This window comes from Equus caballus, chromosome 5 (assembly GCF_041296265.1).
Source record: "Equus caballus isolate H_3958 breed thoroughbred chromosome 5, TB-T2T, whole genome shotgun sequence".
NCBI lineage: Eukaryota > Metazoa > Chordata > Mammalia > Perissodactyla > Equidae > Equus > Equus caballus.
The window spans coordinates 100,401,842-100,428,657 of record NC_091688.1 but is presented as its reverse complement, the minus strand read 5'-3'; the positions used below and the strand labels follow the sequence as shown (position 1 = coordinate 100,428,657).

The following is a 26,816-nucleotide window of genomic DNA, read 5'->3' as shown; positions in this document are numbered from 1 at the left end:
AGTCAGGCTCCCGGATGCCTGTTGCTTTTCACACCAATTCCCAAGTTGTGGGACCCACTCCCAGGGGGCCTTGGCGGAGCATCTCCTCGGAGGTGATGTGACCGGTTGGTTCGGTACTACTGCGCTTACCCACTCTGGAGCTCTTTTGTGCAACAGGAGAGCAGCGGGCTCTCACTCTCACATTCGCTCCTTCCACGTAATTTGCCCCGTTCGCCCCTTCGCCTCCCCCCACCCGGAGCTCTGAGCGTTCCCCTCTCCTCCCCCTTTGTGCGACCCGTGGCTGCAGAGCTTCTAGTACTGTATTCATGGCAGATGCAGAGCGAGTGACTGACACGTTCCAGGGCCGGCGAATCGCGGCAAGCGCGGGCGGCAGGGAGGGCTGTAGTGGCAGACCGCCGCTGGGATTATGAATGGGGGCGGGGGGGGGCCGGCGAGTGTGGGTTCACACCAGGATTTTCGGCATCCGGCTTTGGATAGGCACGCAGGGCTGTGCGTAATCCTTCAGCTCTGGTGGGAAGGGAGATGCCGTGAGCTCCTGGCTGGGAGTGGGGGTTATTTTGCAAAACTCCCTTGGTATCGCGCCGGCGGAGTACTGCGGGAGGTCGGCGAGGTAGGTGGCGGAGAAAAATCAGCGGGGTGGGGAATGGGGGAGAGGCCGGCCGGCCAGGCACGGTGTGATTGCTCCTGGGGATTGACAGGTGTTGGCCTCGGCAGTTACAACCTACTACACGGCATCTAGTCCGTGCCATACGGTCACATTGTTATTCCCCGCACCGGGCTGAAGAGCGCAGCGCCGCAGACCAAGTGTCGCCGGCGAACTGTCTCTTTGGGCGGGGGTGGGGGCAGAGGGGGTACAGAGAGGGGGTTTGGGGGGCCAGCCGGGAACAGAGGAGCTCAGGGGCGCGTCGCGGCCGCCTGCACCGCCCTGGCCCGGGTGCCCCTCTCCGGCCAGCCGGCCGGTGTGAGCGCGCGCTCGGCAGCCGCCCCCGCCTCGTGCGCCCCTTTCCGGGGCTCCCGGCCCCGCCTCGGCGCTGCGGGCTCCTGGTCGCCGGCCGCGCGGCGAGCGAGTGGCGCGCCGGCGTCCCCCGGTGGCTCCGGCGGCCGGGGAGCGGGGAGGCTCGCTTGCCTTGCACGGACGAGCGGCGCCGGCGGAGCGGCGGCCGTGCAGCGGCGGCGCCTCGGGCAGAGGAGGACGGCTGCCCGAGGGTAGCCTGAGGTAAGGGCTGCCCAGGAGGCTGCGGATCGACATGGAGAGTGTGCGGGGCTGGGGGGTTCCTGCGGGGCGAGGAGGGAAATGGGCGACGCAAGGATGGTCGGCTTGACGGCGTCGCTGTCGCCGCTTGTAGGGAATCCGCCAACCGGCCCTTCTCTTCGAGCCCTCCTTCTCCGCCTCCGCCCTCGGACCTCTTGGCAAGTCGCTGGGAAGGAGAGAGGGCCAAGGGAGGATGCAGAAAGGCCGAAGGACTGGTCCGGGAGTGGGTGATGGATGGCGCGCGGGGTCCAGGGACGGCCCGCGGGCTGCGGGCGCGCGGGAGCCTGAAACGCCCAAGAGTTCGCCGGGCTCGGCCCAGGGTGGTCCCGGCCCCAGGGTGGTCCCGCGGGCCCCAGCGGCTGGGGCACCAAGTGGGGCGCGCTCGAGCTACCGCATCCCGAAGGCTCTGCCAGGAACTTTTGGGAAGCTCTGTCTCCTGTTTGGGGAGGGCTGCCGGTCTGTGCGTGTGCGTGTGAGCGTGTGTAGGGTTTTCCTCTTCCTGCCTGCCTTCCCGCCTCTTCCATCTTCTTGTTTTGCTTCTTTACTTCCCTTTTCACAGACCACCTCCCTCCGTGTGCCACACTTCAAACAAAATCCAAACCCACTGTAGTCACAGCTTTAAACCCACAGCTTTAAAGCAAGTATAAAGAGGCGAGGTCAGAGGAATATTCTTAATTATAGCGTGGTTCGTTTTAAAGACGAACATATATATATATATATAAATTACATATAATTTATTTGGTGATTTATTTGAATATAACTATATTATATATAGTATAATATAAGTATATAATTATATATAAATATATACACACCTGGGGTAGTTTTCAAGAAATACTTTGAGACTCTCGCCCAAAATTACATTACATTTACATTATGTTTCCTCACGTGTATTTGATGCTATTAAATAGAAATGGTAAATCTGCGCGTTCTATGTCTTAGAACCCAGGAACTATAACTGTTCCTTGAATCACATCCATCTTTTAAATTCAGAGGTTTCCAGCTGCTTGAAAGCCCTGAGCTACACTGTAAGAATAAAAAGCACATTACATTAAGAAAAAAGTGTACAGATGGGGGCCAGCCCCGTGGCCGAGTAGTTAAAGTTCCAGCGAGCTCGCCTTGGTGGCCTGGCCGGCTTCACGGGTTTGGATCCCAGTGAGGACCTGCTCCGCTCATCAGCCATGATGTGGAGGCGTCCTACATACAAAATAGAGGAAGATTCACAAAGATGTTAGCTCAGGGCTAATCTTCCTCAAGTCAAAAAAAAAAAGTACAGATGCTGGTTTTGTTTTTAATGGATCATCCACTTTCTCCCCTTTCCTTTTACAAAAAGCTAGTTGTTATGCCAGTAATTTTGATAAAAACAATTTGGGGACTTCAAGTGTTTTTACCTGGCCCTGAGGTGTAGGGAGGGGTCTGGAATTTATCTGTACATGAATTGGCAAGAAGGTGGATAAGGCAAATGATTTCACTTCAAGTAAGAGGAAATTCAGCTGCACTTCCCTCTGAGGGCACCTCACTCATCCTCTGATACCCCAGAAAGAAACCCTCTTAATGTAAAAGTGAGTCTTCAGCCTAACATTGATCTCTTCAACTTTTCAAATCAATGCTCAGAAGACTTGGCTGGTAACATATTTGCTGGCTGTTTCTGTCCTTTTTCTTTTTAAGCAACAGAATGCCAATTACAAAAAAAAAAAAATCAGTGAAGTTGTTAAATAGACTGGAATTGTTGAGATGGCATGATTGATACATTGAGGCTATCTATTTATATATCTATCATCTCCCTGGATGCCTTGTTGCAATTGCGAACTAGATAATTTTGCAATGTGTCTACTTGTGTTTGTTTTCCTCAGCTGATTTGCTTTTTAGTTTGTTTCTGATGACATATTTTGCAGAGATGAATTATCTTAAATTTCTGTAGAGGGTGCCCACCTGGACATGATTGTTTCTTTTGAATAGAGTTGGTTTTGATTTGAGGAATAAGAAATCAATCACATATGGTTTTCCGATTTTGGAGTCCTTTGCCTGTCTGGAGACAGGTATTTCATAATACTGGTATGCACGAGTAAGGAGTCATGTTTGAGGAAAATATTAGATACAGAAATGATATTTTCACTTTTGGTTTACAAACGAGATTTAAAATTGTGAAGGCATAAAAAGTCCCAGGTTGCTCTTCCTATCTTATTTGGCTGACATTGTTGGTTAGGAAGCAAGAGGTACATGATGTAGTTTTGAGTTAGAAAGATTTGGGAATAAGAAATTTGAACTTATCTTTTTGATTATTATGGCATAAAACTTCATCGCTCTTTCCAAGAAAATCTGAGCAGCAGAGTTTGGAGAAGATGGCGGCATGTTGTTGGTCATAGAACAAATGGGTTCCTTTAGCGCTGCTGGTTGTTGTAGTCACTTTGTGGCAATGTGGCAGACACTATGATGTGCTAAATCCCCCTTCAAGGCAGAACTTGTTGCCCCAGTTTTGGGGAGTGCTGTCAGCAGAGAGTCTTCAAGGGTCAGCCCCTCGGAGGAGGAGGGTTGCCTGAGCTGTTGAAAGCCCCTTTGTCCAAGTCATGCCCTATGGGGCTTGCATTGCAGCTCCAAGTCTGCCTTTGCCCATTTCTGCTTCCTTCCCCATTCTCAGATGTTGATAACGAGGCAGTTCTTAATCAAATTGCAAGCTCAAGTTCATCTCCAAGCTGGCTTCCCCAGGGGAGACAGCCTGTAACAACACCTCCTCCATGCACATTCATTTTGCCAGTTTTAATCTTTTATCTTTTAAAATGTATGCCACTTGTCACTGGAGGACATGTCCATGTCCCTGCTCCTCTTCTGTCCCTCCTTGTTTTATCGTTTTTTCCTGGCTTTTATTGGATTTACAGTCTCTTTTCCATCTGTTGATTTGAATGTTGTATATCCCATTTCTATTCTTTTTAGTAGGTGTTTTTATGTTTTTAACATTTGTATTTTGTCTTAACAGATGATATTAATCAAAATATCTACTCTTCTCTTGAATAATATAAGGGTCTTATAATGTTATAATTCTGATCATATTCCATATTTCATAATATTGTATAGTGATATAGTTCCACTACATTTTTCACATCCACTGTGTGATTTTTGGATAATGTTTTTTCTTTTACTTTTTTTTTTTTTATTGTTTTTGCAGTCAGTGCTTATTTAAATTTACTCACATTTTCTGTGTTCTCTGTTGCTTCTTGCATCCCTCTCTTTCCTTCTGGATTCAGATTCCTTCTTATGGAAGTAATTCTTTGGTATGCATATGCACATGATAAAAATCTCTTAATCTTTTTTTTGTTTGTTTGTTTGAAACTGCATTTCATCCTAACAGTTGGATGATGGATTATCTGGGAGCAGAATTCTAAGTCGACAGTTATTTTTCTCATCACTTTGGAGATATTGTCTTCCAGCCTCTATTGTTGATGATGAGAGGTTGTTTTTCAGTTAAGATTACTCTTTATCTTCGGTATTCTGCAGTTTTACTGTGGTATGCCCAGGTATGGGCTTGTTTTTACTTTTTCTTCTTGGGATTTCTTATGCTTCTTTAATCAGAGCATGCCAATGTTTCTTGGATTATTAAAACTTTGTAACGTATCTCATCATGTATTATCTTGCCTTCATTCTCTCTATTCTTTCCTTTGGAATTCTTATTAGATATATGTTGGATCTTCTTGTTTTTGTCTCTCATGTCTGTTACCTTTGCATTATTTTCAATTAAGAAATATTTTAAAGAGGTGTTTGGGTAATTATTCAGGATCATTTTCCAGCTTATTCTTTCTTCTTTGGTGTCTTATCTATTCTTTAAATTTTTCATTGAGCTATGATTTATTTTTTATTTCTATAAGTGCTATTTGATGCTTTTTCATATCTGCCTGTTTTTCCCGTAGGTTTTCTATCCTTTATTATGGATTCTATCCTTATTTTATCTCTTTAATAATTATACCTGTACTTATTTTACAGTCTTAGATTGTTCTCTTACTTGAAATTCTTCTGGGGGTTACCCATCCCAATGGTTGGTTCTGCTGGTTCTTCCAGAACTACGTATCCACTTTAAAGTGGATCATTTCCTCATGTGGTTTGTTATTTGGGTTATGAGCTCATTTTCAACCAAGTTTCTGCTTTTAGTTTTTCCCTGTGATAGTCATATTTTTCCTAGTTTTTGAAAGTTTCCTCGTGGAGTGATAATGTGTTTGCTTCTGTAGAACAGCCCAGGGGTTTTACTGGTCTAGGATCAGCTTTAAAAAATTATTGAGGTGTAATTGACATATAACATTACATTAGTTTCAGGTGTACAACATAATGATTCAGCATTTGTATATAATACAGAGTGATTACCACATTAAGTCTAGTTAACATCTGTAGGATCAGCTTTTACGTTAATTTCTTGGATTGAGATTCCTGCATCATGCAGGTGATGTAAATTCAAACTGTGTGTGGGTTTAGGGATTGAATTCAAAGAATATTTTTTTCCTTCCATCCAGAGTCCCAGGAAGAGACAAGCTTTCTTACTACTTCCAGGCCAGCCTTCTAGTCCTTCTTAAACTAAGGGGTCAGCTCTTTCAGGGTTCTCCTTTATGTAGAGGTCTCAGCGCCAGTTATCTCCCTTTCATGGGCCCCACCCCAAGTTGCCTGTCCCTAAACTCATGTGAGATCTCCCGTCTCCAGGCGTCAATACCTTTGTCTGAGTTCTCTGTCACTTCGGATGGCTGTCTTACCAATCTATGTCCTGTCCCTTCCTTCCAATATTTGTTTCTTTTCTGTTCTGTATCTGCAGATTACCTTTCTTTTCTCTTCAAGTTTAACTGTTTAACCTATTTTAATTTTTCTGGTCTTTTAAAATCTGAATATCTATGTGTTTGTAGCAGAGGGAAGTTTGGTCCACGTTAACTCAGTCTGCTATGCTAGTGGAATAAGATGTCTGTCTATGACTATATCCACTCTGAGAATTGAGTCTTTCCAGTTCTTTTCTTTTTTTTTCCCTACAGTATTCTCAAAAGTTTAATTATACTAGTCCTCTTGTCTTTTTTTTTCTTTTGTGACATTAACATTTATGTTGAGTCCAGGACAGATGTCTTATGGGGCGTCTCACAGTCTGGATTTGTCTAATGGTTTACTCACTTGATTAGGTTCAGTTTGAACATTTTTAGCAAGAATACTCCTGTTTAAGTGATGTGTACTTCCTACTGCATCACAGCAGGAAAGTCTGATTGTCCCCTTATTGGTGGCTAAGTTAGATCACTTGAAAGGTGGTACCTACCAAATTTCTCTTTTTTAAGTTTTTTACCTTGAAGTTAATAAATACTCTGTAAAGTGATACTTTGAGGCCACGTGAGAAACCCACTTCACAATTTTCACCAGGTTTGTATTTTTATTACATTTTTTATTTTGAGATAATTTTAGATTTATATGCAGTTGCATTCAGTCTTTCCCAAGAGTAATATCTTGAAAAACTGTAATTTGATAGTACAACCAGGAAATTGACATTGATACAACCTACAAATCTTATTCAGATTTCACCAGTTTTACACTCATTTGTGTGTTTGTGTTTAGCTCTATGCAATCTTATCAGATGTGTAGGTTCATGTATTCCCCACCACAGTCAGGATATAGAATAGTCCCATTGCCATGAGGATCCCTAGTGTGGCCCTTTTTATAACTACAGCCCTCATCCTTCCCCTCCCTGGCCCCATCCCTTAACCTCTGACAATCACTAATTTGTTCTCTATCTATATTATTGTGTCATTTCAAAAATGTCCCATAAATAGAATCATAGATTATGTAATCTTTGAGATTTTCTCTTCCCCACTCACCATAATTCTCCAGAGATTCATCCAAGTTGTTGCATGTGTCGATCATTTGGTCCTTTTTATTGCTGAGTAGGATGGACGTACCACAGCTTGTTTAGGTGTTCACCCACTGAAGGACATTTGGGTTGTTCCCAGTTTTAGGCTATTATGATTCAAGCTACTATGCACATTTGTGTACAGTTGTTTGTGTGGATGTAAGTGTTCATTTCTCTAGGATAAATACCCAAGGGTGTGATTGTTGAGTCCTCTGGTAATTTCCTGTTTAGTTTTATAGGAAATTGCCAAACTGTTTTCCAGAGTGGCTGTACCATTTTATATTCCCACCAGCAATTATGAGTGATCCAGTTTTTCTGCATTATGTTAGAGTTTAGGTCTGCCATTTTATTGTGTTTTCTCTGTTTCTTATTCCTTTATTTCTCTTTTCATGCCTCCCTGTGAGTTACTTGTACGTTTTGTAGGATTCCATTTTGGTTTGTTTACAGTGTTTTTGAGTGCACCTCTTTGTATGGTTTCTTCAGTGGTTGTTCTGGCTATTACTATATATATTTAGATCTCTTTCCTCTCCCTTCTTTTAAAATGCTGTTATTATGAGTGTAAGACAGTGTTATATTATTTATTTCAATCATTGAATATAATTTAGACAATTCATATCAGGAAGGAATTGGTGATTGACAATTCTTTTCTGTCAGCATTTGAAAAATGTGCCGCTTTCTTCAGGCGTCCATGGTTTCTGATGAGAAAATCATGTTCATTTGAATTTATGCTCTGCTAAAGGCAGTGTGCCATTTCTCTCTGGCTGGTTTTAAGATTTTTTAAAATCATCTTTAGTTTTTTTGAAGCTTAGTAATGATGTGTCTTGGTATGGATTTCTTTGGATTTATTTCATTTGGGATTTGATCAGCTTCTTAAATCTATAGGTTTGTGTCTTTCACTGAATTTGGGAAGTTTCCTGGCATTATTTCTTCAAATAGTCCTTCAGTCTCACTATCTTTCTCATCTCTTTCTGGGACTCCAGTGATATGAATGTTGGATCTTTTGTTCTTGTCCCACAAGACCCTGAGGCTCTGCTTATCTTTTTTGTTTGTTTTTTTTAGTCTAGTTTTTCTCTGCGATTGAGGTTGGATAAGTTCTATTGATTTCTTCTCAAGTTCACTGATTCTGTCCTCTGTCATCTCCACTGTTGAGCCCATCTAGTGAGTGTTTTATTTTGGTTATTGTATTTTTTAATTTCTATAATTACCATTAGGTCCATTTTAGAACTTAGACATCTTTGCTGAGATTTTCTGTTTTATTTATTATTTTTCATTTGTTTCCAGAGAATTTTAATTTGCCCATTGAAGCATTTCTATAATGAATGCTTTAAAATCTTTGCCAGATAATTCTAACATCTGATTCAGATGTCACTTGATTGTCTTGTCTCATTCAAGTTGGGACTGTATCCTGGGCATTTTGGCTACAAAGTCAAGAGGCTTTGGGTCCTATTTAAATCTTGTATTTTAGCAGACAGTTACCCTGTTTAGTCCTAGATTACTTTTGTGGGCTGTGGTTGAAATAATAATTTATTTTCCGGAGGCTTTGCAGTGCTATTTTAGTCGGCTCGGCTTGTCTGGTGCTTCTGGGGCTCCTACTGAACCCTGCTGATGCTGCTGGAGGGGGGCCGAGGGAGCCTCCCCAGGCCAGTCCTGCTGGTGCTGGCTGGTGCCTCTAGGTGAGGGAAGGGATTTTTTTGGCCTGAAGCAAGAAGGAACCCTCCTGGGCCTGGAGCTTGTTGTGGCAGGATTCCCCCTGCCAGTGCTGTGAGGCCATCTGGCATTGTCCCCTGGACCCCAGGTAGACGCAGGGGAGGAATGAACCCACCTCATCGTCTCCTGCTAGGTTGGGGGTTGGGACACTCTGGCTCAGGTAACCTGCTGTTGTGTAGGGAGTCATATGGCCACCTACTGCTCTCTTCCTCTAGTTTGGACATCACTAAGCAGTCCACCTCCATCTTTTCACTGTTTGGAGTCCTGCTTTGTTTGCCTCTTGCCTTATTTCCAGGGTTTATAATTGTACTGACTGAGCGGAGGCCTGGAGAGGTAGGCGTATGCCGTCTTGTCTGGACTGGGAGTATATGCTTTTTAAAAATAATTCCGCAGCCGCATTATCCATTGATATAGTTGAAAATACTAGTTTGACTATGTTTTCCTATAATGTGTGTTTGTTTTAGAGACACAGTATAACCTGTTTAAAAATCAGTGCATCTCTTATTTAAATTAATTAATATTACTGTAATTGGATTATTAAGTGTTGTCACATTGTCTCAGTGGAATCCAAGACAAAAATCTAGGTATGTGATATTTTCTGTATTGAACATTTTTCTCCAAGTTGTCATAAAGCCTTGAAAAGTATTAGTACCTTTATCTGTTGCCATCTCTGGAAAATACTAAAAAAATCCTTTATCAGACAGTTTAAACCACAGAGAAAATAAATGACATTATTTGCACAGGCACCTTGCTGATATTTTGAATGGATTAAGGAAAAGATAGCAGGCTTCTGTCTTTGGCTCTCTTGGTTTATACCATAGTGCTGATTCATAGAACTGGGGCATTTTTAGAACCGAAAGTGAACTCAGAGATCACCTATTTCAACCCTATTGTTTTGTCGTTAAGAAAATTGATACCTTGAAAGGCCAAGGGAGTCTAAATTCCTTTAATTTAGTAATGGCAGGGCTTGTTTATTCTAGGTTCTTCATATTTCTTAACCTTACGTTTTCTTTAAGAAATCAGAATCACTTAGAGAAGACATTAAAAATTTATATTGAGGCATGATTCCTCAGTACCCTTTTCTAATGAGAAAAAAACCCCTTTTGTAACTTGGGATGGCATGATAGTGATGAGGATTTTTAGGCTGGTTAATTTTAAAACTGCAGATGAGAACCAGGCTCCGAGGAGTGGAATTTGCTTGCCCTTTGATCAGAGACAGTTGCATTTGTGAAGGAAATCTCCATGCCTCCCTCTGTGCGCCAGGAGGAAGGGGGGATGGCCTTATCTCTGGAAACTCTTAATGGGGAAGGCAAGAACTTAAGTTGTTTACTGTCTGGCAACCTCATATAACTGACCCCCCACCCCAAAATCCTCCTTTATCTGTAGTTGAAGATAATATTTGAGCGGTGACTTCTGCCATTTACTCAATCCGGTTTGATTCTTATCTAAAAGTTGTGGGACCGCCCAATGGCCGGACCCTACCGGCACTGGTACCATTTTAACTTTTTTTCCTTTGTCTTGTAAAGAGATGACTCACATACCCATGCCTTAAATTTAGCCCTAACCCTCAACTCGGGGCAGCAGCAGGAGCTCTGACTGCCCGTGGGTCCTGTCCCCACACACCAGCTCTGCCTGCCCATGGGTCCTGTCCCCATGCCAGTGGGGGCAGCAGGAGCGGCGGCAGCAGGAGCTCTGACTGCCCATGGCTCCTGTCCCCATGCTATTCTATACTATTCTCTAAATAAAAGAGCACTACTGCCAGATCTTGAGAGTCTAAGAAATCTTTCTTTCGACTCCTCGGCTCACCGACCCCCCATCAATAGTACTCTTTAAAAAATAGGCATGTTTGAAAATTTGATGAACATATGGATCAATTATCCAGAAAAATGAACATAAACTCAAAAACTTGCATACAATTTTGAAGGAAGACCCCTAGATACTGTTCTTGTGTTATTTGTACCGTGTGAGATCTGTGGATGGTCTCGGCTGGGGAAAGAGACTTAGAGATAGTGCCTCATCTTACAGTCAGACTCACCCTTGAAGGCTTGTGGGTGGAGGCAATTGTCCTGGGCGCAGTGCATTGTGTGCTAAGGGATTTGTTTTCCTGTAGGGCCTAGAGAGCCGCAGGTGAGAAGGATATGGCAGCACCAGCAGGTGTTAAAACAGACTGTGGGAAATACAGAAGGCAACTCGGCCCACAATACTTGCTTTCTTCTCCCCAGTTCTCTCTCTCTCTCCCTCCCTCCCTCCCTCTCTCCCTCTCTCCCTCCCTCCCTCTCTCTCTCTCTCTCTCTCCGCCCCTCCCTCTCTCCCTCTCTGTCTCTCGCAGACACACACACACACTCTCAAACATACCCCATGATTCCTGGAAAGATTCTTCATCTGCTCCTGTCTGCTGTCACCCTCTTACTGTACAGAGAAACGCTGCCCCTTGGAGACAATTCTTCTCTTCTCTGGTAAGGCTGCTCTGGTGATCATTTAAACCTAATTTCGCCCATATCAAATGTTAGAGGCTAAAAGAAGAAACCCGGTAGTGGCATTTGATTGTATTTACTGGGGACTTTTGAGGGTAAGAAGAAAACCACATCCATGTTTTTCTTATGTTATGGATCAAACCAATTTAAGATCATAGATGATAAATTTCTCAGAATTCAGAGACCAGGAAGGGAGGCCAGAATTTGTTAAAGTAGTTGAAATTACTTTTGAGGAACTTGCCTGAATATACTTAAAGGAAGCTCTTATATACTTCTCTGTGACTAGTACAACTCTCTGGATGAAAAATAAGACCCTGAAATAGCTTGAAGAGCCCTGATGTATACTAGAGTGAAAAACTCAATGCATAAAAACGGGAGGTTGTACAGAAAGAAAGAATAGAATGATGTTTTTTTCTAGTGCTTTTACATCTTTTAAAAGATTGAGAGGAGTTTTGTTTTTAGGGTTGCTCCTTGGTCACTGAATAAGTGAGGACTGGCAATCAGAAGTCCTGAGTTCCAGTTCTGCTGTGCCATTAAGTGGGTAAATGACATCCCCTGTGTAAGCCTCAGGGTATAAAAGAAGAGTGTGAATTATGATAACCTCTAAGATTCTTTCCAGCATTATGATTTGGTGAAATTTTAGGTTAGGTGGTATTATCTGACAGCATTAGGGGAATTTTTTGCTAGGCCTATGTAATTACATATCATTCATAAGAAAGCTCTCCGGGGAACTAATTTTTTAGTTTGAAATTATTATAATACCTTGATATGGTCAGAAATTTTCCGTAGTTAGAGAGGTCATGGTTGGCTTAGGACCACCCAACTATGTGGATATAACACAGCCCAATTTGGAGAACAAACACTTTAATGCTGATAGTGATAATGACAATACTGATGATGCTAATGTGGATGGCACTAGATTTAATTGCTCTGGAGGTGTCGGTATACTGTAGATTGCTCATTCAGCATTCACTCACCCCTGTTCCCTTTTATCTTCCTCTGCTATATAAGTTGGAAGGCAGATCATTCAACTTTCCAGCCTACCTTGAAGCTAGGAGTGGCTCATATTACTAAGATGAGATGGAGATTTCCAAGGAATGCTTTCTTTTTGGAAAAAAAAAAAGGGAAAGCTTCTCAAGGAGACTGCCCTTGCCCTTGACTCTTACCCTGTCTTTCTTGGTAGAGCATGGATGCCCTGTTTGGAGGTGAGCAACCACCTTGAAAGCATGAGGAATAAACCATACACTTAGAATGATGAAGCAGAAAACTCGATGTAGCATAGATCCTTGATGACATCTTAGAGCAGACCTATCAGCTCTACACTATCTACCTCCAGTCTTACTATTCATGAAAAAAAATAAAACCCCCGTTTCTTCCACTATTCATTAGGTTTTCTGTTACTCCCATCCAAACACATTCCCAATTGAGTATGTAAAATGATTGTTATGACTTTACACTTTACATTTTTGAAGGATAAAATTAGTGTTTACAGATCTTTGTATTTACTAATCTTGGACTGCAAAATTTAAGCTAGTTTGTACAAATATTCTTCTTCTGAGGAAGCCTGGGTGTGAAAATTTTTGATAATTTGTAAAATTTTCGTTTTATTGTTCATAGCATGAAGAATAGCATAAGACTCCAAGAGTCTCTGCCTTGTATTGTTAGAGAATATTTCAAATTTTATTCAATGGGTGAAATTTATGTGAGGAAAACTCTTTCTGTGATTCATACCTCCTACTTAGCTCTAATCTTCAGTGAGATGGGGATACAGCTGGAGAATACCAATAAGTCTTGAAAAAATGTTTTCCTCATTTGGTTTATAGGCAAAAACATATAGCAGAGTGGGTTGCCCTCTTTACCGTTCAGTCTGTTTCCAGCCCATGCCTTCTGACCTCATCCCTTCTCATGACTGAGAAATAGGAGGACTTTAAAGATTGAATAAGGATGGTTATTCATAGTAAGTGGATAGAAAAGAAGGAAAATAATTTTTTTGTGTGATGTAATATCTGCACACTTTTTATTTGAATATGCCTGACTTAAGTGCAGGGAATTAATTTTGATGAGAGAAAAAGGAAGGATCCATTTGGGATACATTTGTGTTATTTTATCAGTAAGGATTGCGTTCATCTGAGAGTAACTGAAAATCTGACATACCATACTACAAGTAAGGAGTGTCTTGTTTTACATGCCATAGGATGTCTGGAGGGAGATGATCCAGGGCTGGAGCAACTGCACAAGGAGGTTATCAAGGATTTAGGCTCCTTCTTACTTTCAGCTCTACTTTAATTAGTGTATGGCTTTCATTCTCTTGATGGAAAGACTGTTAGTGGACCTCCAGGCAGGGCATAGGCTAGACAAAAGGCACACACCAGCTCAATCAGTCCTTTTTAATAAGGGACATGATGGCTGCCGGGAAGATGCGTCTGGTACACTTCTGCTAATACCATATTGACCAGCACTGTGTCAATGGCCGTCCCTAACTGCATGGAAGTCTGAGAAATAGAGGGTTTTTTCTTTTCATTTTGGTCTGGGAAAATTGGTACCTCCCAAAATGTCAGGATTCTGTTATATCAAGGAAGAAGGGGAGAATGGATATTGAGGAGGCAGCCATCATTGTCAATGCATATGAAGAATATTTTTAGCTTTAAAAATCGTATTTGTAGTGTTATAAATGCATAATATGGAGATTTCTTCAAATATGACAGTTTAAAAATAGTTATTAGTTATTGTTTGCCTAAAAATCGTAGAAGGTGCAATCATTTAAAGTTTTGTATCAGTTGCCACTTTGTGCCAAGATAGCTAACTGACATATAAAACTCAAAGCATATCTTGATAGTCATTGGTATTAAGCTAATTGTGGGCAAAAATGTTCTAATTTTCTTCTATAATGAATAATGACATGTAAGCATGTAATTCTGAGAAATCAGACAGTGACAATATTATATACTATTCATTCATGAAAAGCTGTCCTTTGTTTTTTGTTTAAATTTGCATTTATATATTTTGAGCTATTTTTTTGTCCTAAAAATTTTAATAACATATATGAATAATACCCAAGAGCAGATATTTATTTTAAGAAGAATAAAATTGGCTGAATTCCAGCATTTCTATTTTTCTATTCTCATTCAGGATATTGACAGAAATATCCTGTAATTGAAGGTTTATTCTCCACTTGATATAGGCACTCTACTTAGAAGCTGTTTATCCACATCAAGAAGGATAATGGATCTTTTCCGGTTAAATTTTTTTCCATTAAAACAGGGTGAGGCAACTGTTCTCACCACACTTCAGAGGAATAGTACGAAGATAAGTGAAATAATGGATGTGAAGTACTCTTTTTTTGCTCTGAAAGAAGGTGTTATATAAATCCTATAAATACTATTATTAATGTGTAAATGAGTTTATGGGTGAGCATTTCCAAAAATGAGTATCATAACCAGGAATTTTGACACTGAGTGGTCCTCAATGTCAGTTTTTCTTCAAAGGAGAGCAAAATAGCAACACGTTCTTAGGTTCTTGCATTGAGATATCAAAGGTAAACCTCATTGTAAGGGGAAGAGAATGTATAGAAAGAATTTCAAAGAGAGGTGATCTATTGAATAATGCAATAAACAAATATATTTTGTCCACATATGAAAAGTCCTTTGGGTTTCTTAAGGAGTTAGGGAAATGGAAAGACTCTGATTAAAACGTAAACCCTGATTAAAACCTAGAATGGAACTTCTAACGCCTCTGTCTTCAAAATAATGAGGTTCTTCTAGACTCACAAAAATCTTCAAAAAAGATTTTTGTAAAATCTCCAATAAAATTTTTTGTGATTCCCTTGGCCACAAGTCTTTGAAAGATTGTTTGAGACAGGAAGTTGTTCCTTATTTCTAACTTAACTGCCATGCTTTCTACGTGCTAGTCACCAGTAAAAATGAATCACATTATATGGTGATAAGAACTCTTGACTTTGAGCCAGGGAGCAAAGTTTGTGTCTCAGGTTTGCCACTAATTTATCTATGTAAGTGGGAAAGTTATTCAATTGCTTTGTGTAGAGAAACATGCTTAAGTCATTTCCTTCTCCTCTTCAGGCATTCTAGACTTAGGTTGCTGGAGTTGACCAGTTGAGGTCGTAGTGGAAAGTCACATCTCTGTGGGAAGAATACTGGCTCTCCTTCATGTCAATCTTATGGTGGGTGTTCAGCCCTGAAACTGGCATGGGAAAGATGGTCAGGAAGTGGGTGTGAGGAGGGAAGCTTTGCTTTTCTCTGTGCCTTATTCTCTTGGGTGAATTGGTGAAGACCAGTGCTGAGGTGTGTGGGCTCATTGGTGGTGTATGCTACAGAGACAGTAGCTAATGGAACAAAGTTGGCCAATTAAGGAAAGCGTGTCATACTTTGTAAATCAGATGATCCAAATTATTTTATCTTTTTTTTGGTTATTACTCCAAGTCTTTAAAAACTCTCATTTAATTGTCTTAGCTGTCTTTTCAAAATTAGGGGAAGGTCAAATTTCGGCAAGAGCTGTAGGTGAGAAGAGCGCTCCCTAGCCCAAACCAGTGCTGGAGTAGCAATGGGAGCAATGATTACAGAGGAGGAAATTCCTAAGATACGGAGGGGATCCTGGTAAGGATGGAGGAGCCGTGGCTGCCAAACACCGAGAGAGGTCCAACTGTCATTTTACAAATGGAAGCTCTTCCTCCACTGCAGCCCTTGGGAGCTTGGGGTTTCCTTTTGATGAAGAAGATGACAGGTTCCCAGAAGGGTTGCGATTTCCTCATCTGGAAAATGAGGGGCTTAGGCCAATCATATTTCACAGCCATTTTTGTTTTTTCTTCTCTGACTCCTTTGTTTTGAAAGATTTTGTCTATCAAACTATTTCTATAATTATGTCTTTTTAAAATAATCAGTAGCATACAAAGCAGCCAATTAGAGCATCCAGATAACATGAGATAACTGGTGTCACCAGTCTGAGAAGTTGTAACTCAGATTAAGGCAAACAAATTTGATATTTTTGTTCATTAAAGAATTCAGTAAATGTTTAACAATTTTTCAGATCGCAGATTTACATCATTTGGGATGTCACCTAAGAACAGTGGTCCCTGTTCTACCCTTCCTCGTCTCTGACTCGATTTCCTAGAAGCATTTACATTTAGTTTACTGTTTCTTCACGTTTGCCTCCATTTTGTGACAACAAGGTGCTTATGCTGCTACTTCTTGATTTCTAGTTCATTCTGTAAATAGTTCTTTCCTGCTATGGATGACGACATACACACATTCGCCTACTTTGCTTCCTCAGTTTGATTTTTAAATTGCCGTCACTGTGACTGTCGTGCACAGCTGAATCCTTTGGCGTACTACGATTGCATTTCCTTTCTTATAAATGTTTTTATTTTCCTCATATTTCGTAACTTTCAATTATCTTATTTTGCACAATTTTCGAAGTATGTCTCACTATTTGACCCCCAAACTCTCCATCTAAATTGTAAATCTCATCTTAATTTATTTAGTTTAATCGGATGATCTATCCATCTCATCTTTTTATTGGCCACGTGCGTCCTTAAGCTGTCCATTACGTTTACTCACTCTTGTCATTTTGGAATCTTCCTTTCCTCTCTAAATTAGTTAGAATAATCTTAGGCTGAGATAACAAGCAGCCCCAAAATCTATAATGGTTCAAACTCAACAGAAAAGTCTCTCGCTCATGCAACACTGCTGAGCTCTTCCAGGTGACCTGGGGCTGGAGCAGAAGCTCTGCTCTGCCGTTTCAGGTGAGTGGGGTGGGGTGCTCCTCTGCCTTCTGCAGTCACTCAGGGTCCCCTGTTAGAGGCAATACTGTTTTCAGTACCTGGGTTCCAAAGTTGTCGTGGTCAATTCCATTAGGTCGCAGCATGGAGGCAGTTGAGGGAGTGGCTTGCATCCCTCTTACGTATATGTCACTGTCTAGAATGCAGTCTTTTGGCCAAACCTAATTTCAAGGGAGGCTGGGGTAATGCTGTCTACTTCTGTGTCCAGAGAAGAGGAAGTGGGTTTTGGTGGACAGCTAGTAGCATCTGCAGAGCAATCATTCTGCAGATTTCTTTGCCTCTTTCCTATGTTGGATCTCGTTTCCTGATTTCCATATCACTTGCTTTTTCTTGATTTAGTCTCTTCCTTTGATGGATGCAGCACATCTTTCAATATCTTTTTAAGAAAAAGTAAAACTTATGAGATGTTTTATATCTGAGAATGTTTTTATTCTGTTTTACACCTGGCTCATAGTTTTTCTCGGTGTAGAATTCTTGTAGGAAGTCATTTTCGCTCAGCATTTTGGCAGCATATTTCATTGTCTTCTTGCTGCCATTTAGCCATTGAGAAATCTGCTGCCATTCTTAATCTTCATCCTTTAAATGTGAACTTTTTTCCCCCCTAATTTTAAGCTTTTAGCATCATCTTATTATCCTTGGAATTTTGAAATTTCAGCATGATGTGCCTTGGTGTAGGTCATTTCTAATTAATTGTATGTGGGAACCCAATGGCTCTTTTCTTTCTGGACACTTGCCCCTTAGTTCTGGGATTTTTTCTTTTATTACTAATGTTATCAATTCTAAAGTCAATTTCCCCCTACTATTTAACATTTCAAATCAGGAAATCAGGATGCATATTACATTAATGGTATCTAATAATAGCCATTGGCTATGTGGCAGTCATGACATGGTTGTGTACAAAATATTCTGTTGACACTTTCTTATATGGTAAATAGAAGTACCTGCAACAAAGAATGTTAGATTCCATGAGATCTTGTAAATTCTTTCATTTGGTTTTCTTGGTTCTCTCTTTTCTAGAATTTCAACTACTATATTTCATCTAATCTAACATAGTAATGAGAACATGAAAAAGAACGTATTAGACTTAAATATAAAATGTATCATATATTTCTCCTATGAGTGCATAAAGAAGAACACATGCTAAAATAAATTGGATAAGTTATTCTGAAAAGTTATTCATATTCAGAATCCATCTCTTCTGAATGCCTATTGAACTCTGTCATTGATGTCTGTGTTCATTTGCACACTGTCACTTTGTGTGCCAGGAATAGTGCTGTCCTGAGCAGATGTTAGCAATCACGTAGAGTGAACTTGCTTTGTGATTCCTGCTATGGCAATGTTGTTGCAAATGCTCGATTCTCCAGTGCTCCTATCCATTCCTCACAAGCCTATGATTTCTAGATGTTAAAAGAGTGTTCCATTATTGTCTCTTGGGTTTTCTTCCAACCAAACTAATACTCAGTCTGCAAGTTTTCGTGAATGTGCAAGTCATGACAACTAGCTCGTTACTGCTGCCTCTCAGAGCAATTGTAAGATACTATTGATTGTAAGATGCTTCTGATTTCAGAGCTATAGTGGTGTGGAAAATGTGCACGGTATTTAGATGTTGAACCATCTGGATGAATTTTCTAAAAGTTTCTTATCTTTTTAAATCCAGTTTTCACATCTTACATATCGTTATATATTTTATTTTAGCGTAGATACAGAGATAGAAAACAGTCTTACTCTCTACTTGTGCCTGAATTGTAAAGAAGAATTTGAATTTTCCCAAATGAAATGCTAAGATTCCCTGGGGATCCTTTACCTCTAAAAGCAGCACATGTACCAGAAGACAGCTGAACTTGGAGGTGAGCAGAGGTAAAGAGTACAACATTTATAAGCAGGCTCCTTCTGCAGGTGCAGCAGGGAATCATGCCTAAAAGCATGATTAAAAGCAGGGGAACATATTTCCAACTGTCCCTCTGCATAGATTCACAAGCATAATGTTCATGCTGTTCTATAACTGGATCTATCACCCAAAATTGAGTGAAAAATATATATTTCTAGCATTTTTATGAATGACTGCGTAGTATTCTGAGTAAACATACTGTGCTTTTAATCTTTTCTCCAGTACTGAAGATTAAATTGCTTCCATTTTAATTTTTGCAGTTAAACAATTCTTTAATAAACATCCTAATATAAATGTTTGTAATTTGCTGTGTTAAGGGCTATACACATTTTAAAGGATTTTTGCCACAAAATTTCCTTTCGGAAAGATTCTACCAATTTACCAACTTAGCCAGCTATCCATCAGAGTGATCATTTCCCCATGTCCCTCTAAAGCTGAGTTCTGTTAGTCTTTTGTTAATGCGAGGAGAGAAAAATGATCTCTTTGCTGTTTTCAGTTTGTTTTCTTTGATTACTAGAGAGCGGGAAACACGTCTTTATGTGGTACGGTATCCTGAGAGAGAGAGAGAGCACCAGGCAGTGGGCACGGGCAGGGCAACTGGAACAGCTCTTTATTTGATGTCACTATAAGTCCTCTGGCGGGGAAGGCAAGTCACTGCTTTGGAGTCCTGGAAGCTCCACGGAACTCTCCGGTTTAAACGCTTACCTTCAGAGATCCTTTTCATTGCCTTCCCTAGGACACTGGGTGCCTTCCAGGTGCCGCACTTTCTGTTACTTTGACCATGCTGTATGTGGGAATACAGAGCCCCCAGCTCCAGACTATGTGAGCCTCACCAGTCCCATAGACTGGGTGGCCTCGGGCAATAAATAGGGGAGGCATCAGTGGGGCTTTGAGTCAGTGGAGAATAAAGAGAGGTCCACCCCGCAGGTGGAAGAGCACGAACATTTGAAGGCGGACAGTGGAAGGCAGGGTGAGGGAGCGGTTTACCTCTGGACAAATGTCCACGTAGGAGAGGAAGGGGAGGGCATGTTTGAAAGAAGGGCTGAGGTCACCTTGTGAACTTTGAGTGTGCTTTGAAGGGGAGTTTAATGAGTGTGTTCTTTATCTTAAGTGCAGTGGGGGAACCTTTGAGAATTTTGGAGTCCTGGGATGGTGAACCCTGACAAATGTCATATTTTAGGAAAGTTGGTAGCATTGGATGACATTCGAAACGCAGGCAGGCAATACAAAAGGTGGTATTACCTGGTTTCTACCTGTATTCTGCAGTTGATAAAGGCTAGAAGCTTTCACCTGTGGCTGGTTTATGTTTAGAGGGACGCAGAATTAGGTGAATGCTTCTGGTACAGGGTGGTTGTTATTCTCTATTTCCCAGAAAGGGATGTGAAAGTAGCTTATTTGTTGACAAACAGGTCAGGCCTTTAGAACATGTATCGGTTGTAACAGAAAGTGAAATTGTTTTTGAACATATTGTGTGGTATGTGGGTAGATATTTGGCATATAAAAATGCAAAATGAGGGCTAGCTCCTTGGCGCAGCAGTTAAGTGAGCACATTCTGCTTCGGCAGCCCGGGGTTCGCCGGTTCAGATCCCGGGTGCAGACATGGCACCACTTGGTACGCCATGCTGTGGTAGGCGTGCCACATATAAAGTAGAGGAAGATGGGCATGGAAGTTAGCTCAGGGCCAGGCTTCCTCAGCAAAAAAGAGGAGGACTGGCAGCAGATGTTAGCTCAGGGCTAATCTTCCTCAAAAAAAAAAAAAAAATGCAAAATGAATTCAGAAACTGCATCAAAGACGGCCTATAGGCTTGCCCTAAGATCAACAACTTCGCCAAATGGCAGCAAATGTGTACTTTCACACGGAAAGTGCGCTCATTAAGATGTTTAGACTAGCAAAGTTATCTGTGTTGTATTTTTTTATTTCATTCGTATAGGGACACATCTTTTGTACTTGAAATATTAGAGTAAATGAGATCTAAACACTGCCTTCATTGGATTGGGAAATTATCTTAAGCACGTGGTACAGGATATTTAAAAAGGCCTTAACATTAATAGCTTGAAATTGGATGCTTTATGATTATTTTGTAAATTTTCATTGAAATTTAAACTGCATTTTCTGAAATAGCATTATCATACTTTTAGATATAATCTGCCTTGGCTTGGCAGTCAGTTACTGAATAGGTAATTTCATCTCTGATATTACTGCCTGACAAACAGTGATTTTCAGAGATGGTCATAAAACCTCATTAGTGATCATTTTTTTAGAGGTGGGATGGCAAATATCTCTAATAAATGATGCCTTGTGCTTAGCTCATTTATGAATAGTTACTGCTGTGGGTCTTTTTGGTGCTCATAAAATGCAGTTAAATTTGTGGTTGGAGAAGTCACTTTTTATTCTTCCAGTGACTGCAGTCAAAGGCTGTACTCGCCTTCAGCCCGGATAAGTCATAGTGACATACCTAAACCAGAAGAAGGATGCTCATTGAAAGCCGGTGGGCGGTGAGAGGAAGATGCAGTGGATATAGCTTCCCTTTCGAATGCAGTTATAGGACTTCTCCCAGAGAGAGTGTTTGTAAGTTGTGGCATATTCAGTGCTCCTCGGTCCAGAGTTTCTGCTCTAGCAGAAGCAATTTTTAGATGGTTTCAACTTCGGTAGCTTTATAAAAACCTTGTTTTTTTTCTTTGGGGGGAAGCAACTAGTATTTATTGAGTACTCACCATATACCAATGTTTTAAAATGCTGTCTCATTTACTTCTTACTTTAATCCTGTGATTGAGGCGTTACTGTACTCACTTTGAAGGCGCAAACACTAAATCTCTGCCAGATTAAGTAATTTGCTTAGGTTTACCTGGCGAGATGATGTTTTATTCCTTACACCAATCCAAAGTCTATGCTTTTTCTAAGCTCTGCTTAAGAGTCACTATATTAAAATGTGAAAAATATTTATTGAGAGTTCTATTATGTTCCAAGTGCATAAATTATCTCATTTAATTTTCACCAAAAAAAGAGAAGTGGATATATTAATTTCATTTTAGAGATGAGGAGACTGACAGGTTCAGAGTCTGGTAATTTGTTAACATCTCACAGCTGGGATTCAAACTTAGGCATGTGACTCCAGAGCCCACACTCTTACCTACTGCATTGCCTTGTAAGTCTTTGTCTTTTAAGGTTGTTTTAAAATTATTATTATTTTTTTACAATTATTTTTATTTATTTTTTTGTACCCTCTAACTTGGCTTTCATTTTTTTTTTTTGAGTAAGATTAGCCCTGAGCTAACATCCATGCCCATCTTCCTCTACTCTATATGTGGGACACCTGCCACAGCATGGCTTGATAAACTATGCATAGGTCTGCACCCTGGATCTGAACTGGCGAACTCCGGGCTGCTGAAGTGGAGCATGCAAACTTAACCACTGCGCCACTGGGCCAGTCTCTACAATTATTTTGTATCTAGCTTTTTTGCTGCTTAAGTACATATGGTACCACCTTTTCATGTGAATGCAGTAAGAGCTAATATGGAGGGCCTTCTGCGTGCCATCAGCACTCTGCTAAATGCTTTGTCTTGTTAGGGTTTCTCAACCTCAACACCATTGGCATTTTGGGCCAGGTGATTCCTTCTTGCTGGGGACGGGGCTGTCCTGTGCATCGTAGGATGTTCAGCAGCCTCCCTGGCCTCTTCCAACCAGATGCCAACAGCGCCCCCCACTCTCCCCAGTCACGACAACCAAAAATGCCTCCAGACACTATGGAATAAACTTTGGTGGGGAGGAAGTCACCTGAGGCTGAGAACTGCTGGTCTGTATCATCTCGTCTTATCCTCAGAAAACCCTGTGAGGTTCACACCGTTATGCTCTCAATTCCACAGGAGGAATAACTTGCTCAGGGGCACAGCGCCGGGAAGTGGCGTCTCCAGGACTCAAACTCAAGGCTTGTGTATGACTGTGGACCGTGTTTTGCTTTATTTCATGGACTGTGTCTTGTCTCCAAGCTTGAGCGTTCTGGGAGGCTTGGGCTATGTCAGATTCTCCTTTTCCTTTCTTCCCCAAGGGCGCCTGGAAAAATCCTTAACACCCAGCAGGGCTTTGACAGATGTTCAGTAAACAAATGGCCCATTTTATGTGGGTCATATTTAAATAAGAATCTTTTCAATAAACTTTATCTTAGTGCAGTAATTAAGAACCCAGGGTTTGGAACCAGGCATGTTATAGGTTTAAACGTCCAGGATTTGTTACTTCCAGAATCCTGGGAACAATTTTTTGACCTCTTTTAGCCTTGGTTTCCTCATCTGTTTGGGACTAATAATTCCTCCTGTGGGTATTGTGAGGAATAAATGTCACCTAGCACGGTTCATCACGCAGGTTAAAAAAATTCAGCCAATGGTAGCTACTCGTAATAAAGATAATCATAATTATGATAATAGAGTGGTTTAGATTTTCGTTTTGTATTATAAGACCATTGCATATACTGACATTTCAATCAAGTTAGAAAAAATATTTTCTTTTGTCAACCTGGAACAACCTGAAAGCTGCTTTTTCATTAACATTAAAAAAATACACACATAAAAATAAAAAAAATACAGAAGAGAAATGGGGGAAAACATAAAGCTGAAGAAACAAGCAAAAAATATAGGACCAATACTCAGACTGAAATAAAATACTGAGTTATTTAGGTTTTGACAAAGAATTAAGTTCAGTTTATTTCATTTCAGTAAAGAATTATTAACTCTCTGGGTGGCTCAAAGGAGAGCCTTCTTTTTGGCCTCAAGAATAGCTGAATTGACTCACCCCTGGCCGCAGCCCTCAGCCTTCTGCTGGTTTGGCATCTCTCGCTTCCTTCCCCGGGTCTGACCTTTTGCTGCATTTCCTCTGACTCATTTTTGGGTTCTGGTCCTGGCTTTCAGCTTCTGCCCCGAGGTTTCCTTTTCCAGTTCTGGGTCCTCCTGCAGGTTGGTTCCTGACTTGGTTTGTTTCCCACTGGACTCCTTCTTTAGGTGACTGCCCTCTGTGGGCTGCCCCGCCTGAGTGGCATCGACTGCTCACACCTTCTTCACCTTCTGCTGCTCCCTCTGGCCCTAAGCCAACTTAGACAAGTTTCTTCCCCAGTGTAATTAGCCATAATCATTTAGGTTTTAACTATAGGTTAGTGGCATTGAATTCCAGGGACAGTAAAACACCATGATGCAAGTTCATTGTTTTCAGATTCTTGAGGGGCTTTTTGTGTTTTCAATGCCTCTCAAGTGTTTTCTTTATCTTTTGGCACACTTTGGCAATGTTAATATTTGTAGGGAACCCTGAGATACACAGATAACGCTGTTCTTGTTCCAGGACCTGCATGGCTATCGTGGAGGAAACAAGGCTACGAATAGCTCAGCCTCCTGTACAAAATCATATATAGTGGCATGCTGGTTGGGAAGCCCTATTTTAAAGTCACCCAGGAAAATGCAGACAATAGCACCGGGGGCAGGGGGGTGGAGGAGAGTGTAAACCTTAGACAGTTGTTCTCTAGTCTCTCCATTTTCTACTTAACTAACGAATGCTTTCCAAGGCCCAGTCAGCCTTGGGAAAGCTGCCCCAGGAATAGAAAGACTTAAGAATGAGGATAAGGAGAGTGACGTTTCTGTAGGGGCTGGTGAGGGAAGAGTTAAATCCATTTTAAGACATGGTAGGAGACGTTAGAACTGGAAAGAGATTGGGAGTGGGAAGAGAGTTAGGGGGCTACTGAGGGCGTCCAAGAATGAGGCCCGGAGGGTTTGGAGTATTGGCTACCAAATTGAAAAGGAGTGAGTCACTCGTTTTATATTCACACAGAAAAGACTTGAATGTATGTGATGGGCCTGCCATTAGAAATACATTTACTGCCTCGGCACATCAAGCTATATATACACCCTTAACCAATTATGTCAGACCATCATAATTACCATTTAGATGTGAGGGCTGTGGGGAGAAAGAAGTCAATAATAATATTCTAGTTACCATTTTAATTAATTGGGGGGATGGTGTTGCCAGTCACTGAAAAAAGGAGCAAGAAAAAGGTGCAATTTTTGGTAGAGAGGTCACACATTGAGTTTTGAGCATCCTGAGTTTGAGATATTTGTGCAACATAAAAATAACAGCTATCTGGAGAGCACTTGAAAAGTGGTTCTGGAACTCTTAAGAAAGAGCCAGACCAGAGAAAGCAGAATTTAGAAGTGAACGATCTTGGGATCCATACATTTTAGGTTGGGGTGGGGAGGTCCGTGGAAATCATATGCAAACCTATGAAAACGGTGGTGGACCAGTGCAGTTTTTCTGAGGAGACGGTCCTCCGTGGTTTCAAAGAATCATTGCTTCACGTAGTAAATTAAGACCTGAAGGACAAGTTGGCAGGAATTAGAATTTTTAAAGTAAAAGAGGAGAATGAATCAAAGATAACTTCAGGGTATTTTTTTTCTTTGGCAGTAATGCAAGAGTATGAAAGGGAACTGGTTTGGGGAAATATACCATTAGAAAGGTTGAATTCGGACTGGGATAGAGCCATGGAAAATAGTGTGTGCAACAGGCAGCAGGGGTTGCTGGCGAGGAGAGCAGGTGAGAGAGCTGGAGCGTAGATTCGTGTCTTCAGCATCGCAGTGATATGAGAAGCCCTGGGTGTGTGTGAGCTCCAAGCAAAGGTTTAGAATAAAGACAGAACAGTGCAGAAGGCCAAGTTCTGAGCTCTGGGCAATACCCAGAGTAGTGAGCCAGGTGGACAGAAGGCCGGGGGCACTCTGGGCACTTCACGGAAAATTCAGTCGTGAATGGGCTAGAGCCCGTTGCTTGGCAAAGCCTTGCTGGAGGCAGCTGCTGGTTGACAGGAGCAGCTCGAGACACATGTCATCACTCTTTTCCTCTAGGTTGCTGCATTGGTAGTCTTTAAATCTTTTTTCTCCCTTATTCCTATAACTAAATTTGTTTGAAGTACGCTGTTATATCATATGTATGTGTGTGTAAATATGCGTGTGTATGATGTGGAGAGTGCATGAAAACAGAAATTCATAAAGATGAAATAAATTGATAAAGGATGAGTTGCAACATACATTCCTATAACCAATGGATTATTTTGTGCACCTTCTGTGATATTTCTTTAAACAACTTTATTGAGGTATTACATATACAATAAATTGCACTCATTTAAAGTCTACAGTTTGGTGATTTTTGACAAGCATATTCACTTGTGAAACCACCACAACCATCAAGATACTTCTCTTATTCTCAGAAGTTCACTCTGGCTGCTCTGCAGGCCACTCCTCCCTCCCCCTTGGCCCTTGGCAATCGCTGATTGCCTGTCTTTCAGTGTGGCTTCGTTTGTGGTTTTAGAATTTCATAACAATGGAATCATGCAATAGGTATTCTTTTTGTCTCATTTTTTTTCCTACTCAACTTAATGTCTTTTCTTTTTATTGGTGTATGGATATACCACAACTTGTTTATCCATTTACCTATTGATTGGCATTTAGGTTGTCCTCAGGTACGGACTATGACAACTGGGTCAGCTACAAACACTTTTTATAGTCTTTGTGTGGACATATGTCTTCGTTTTTCAGGGTAAATACCTGGTTATGGAATATATTGGTTGTTGTCGGTAATAAGAAAATACGTGATTATACTAAAATTACTGCATTTCCCGAATAAATGTGTTCATTCTTTATTCAACACACATTTTTGAGCAAACACACTTTTGTGCTTGGAGAGCCAAAATTAAATGTTTTGTCTCTGCTTTTGTAGGAATTTAATTTAAGAAATGTCAATTTGGAAGTCATTTATAAGATTAAGTTGTTTCAAGTCACTGGAGAACAAAATGATTATCAAATGACTGGTCAATTTGGAAAAG

General features: G+C 41.1%; 1 protein-coding gene across 3 annotated transcripts in view; it reads left to right on the top strand.

Annotated features, from left to right (window-relative positions):
* Nucleotides 1–267: 267 nt before the first annotated feature.
* The window catches only part of PDE4B (phosphodiesterase 4B), a 486,666-nt gene continuing 460,117 nt past the window's right edge, over nt 268–26,816 (top strand). Inside the window, exon 1 of one of the 3 annotated variants that reach the window (XM_023641930.2) lies at nt 268–610. The gene's annotated coding sequence lies outside the window, so the exon portion shown is untranslated. Of the gene's footprint in view, nt 611–886; nt 1,217–10,926; nt 11,273–26,816 lie in introns of those variants that run through there. The other 2 variants (XM_023641932.2, XM_070268883.1) reach the window with 2 other exon arrangements.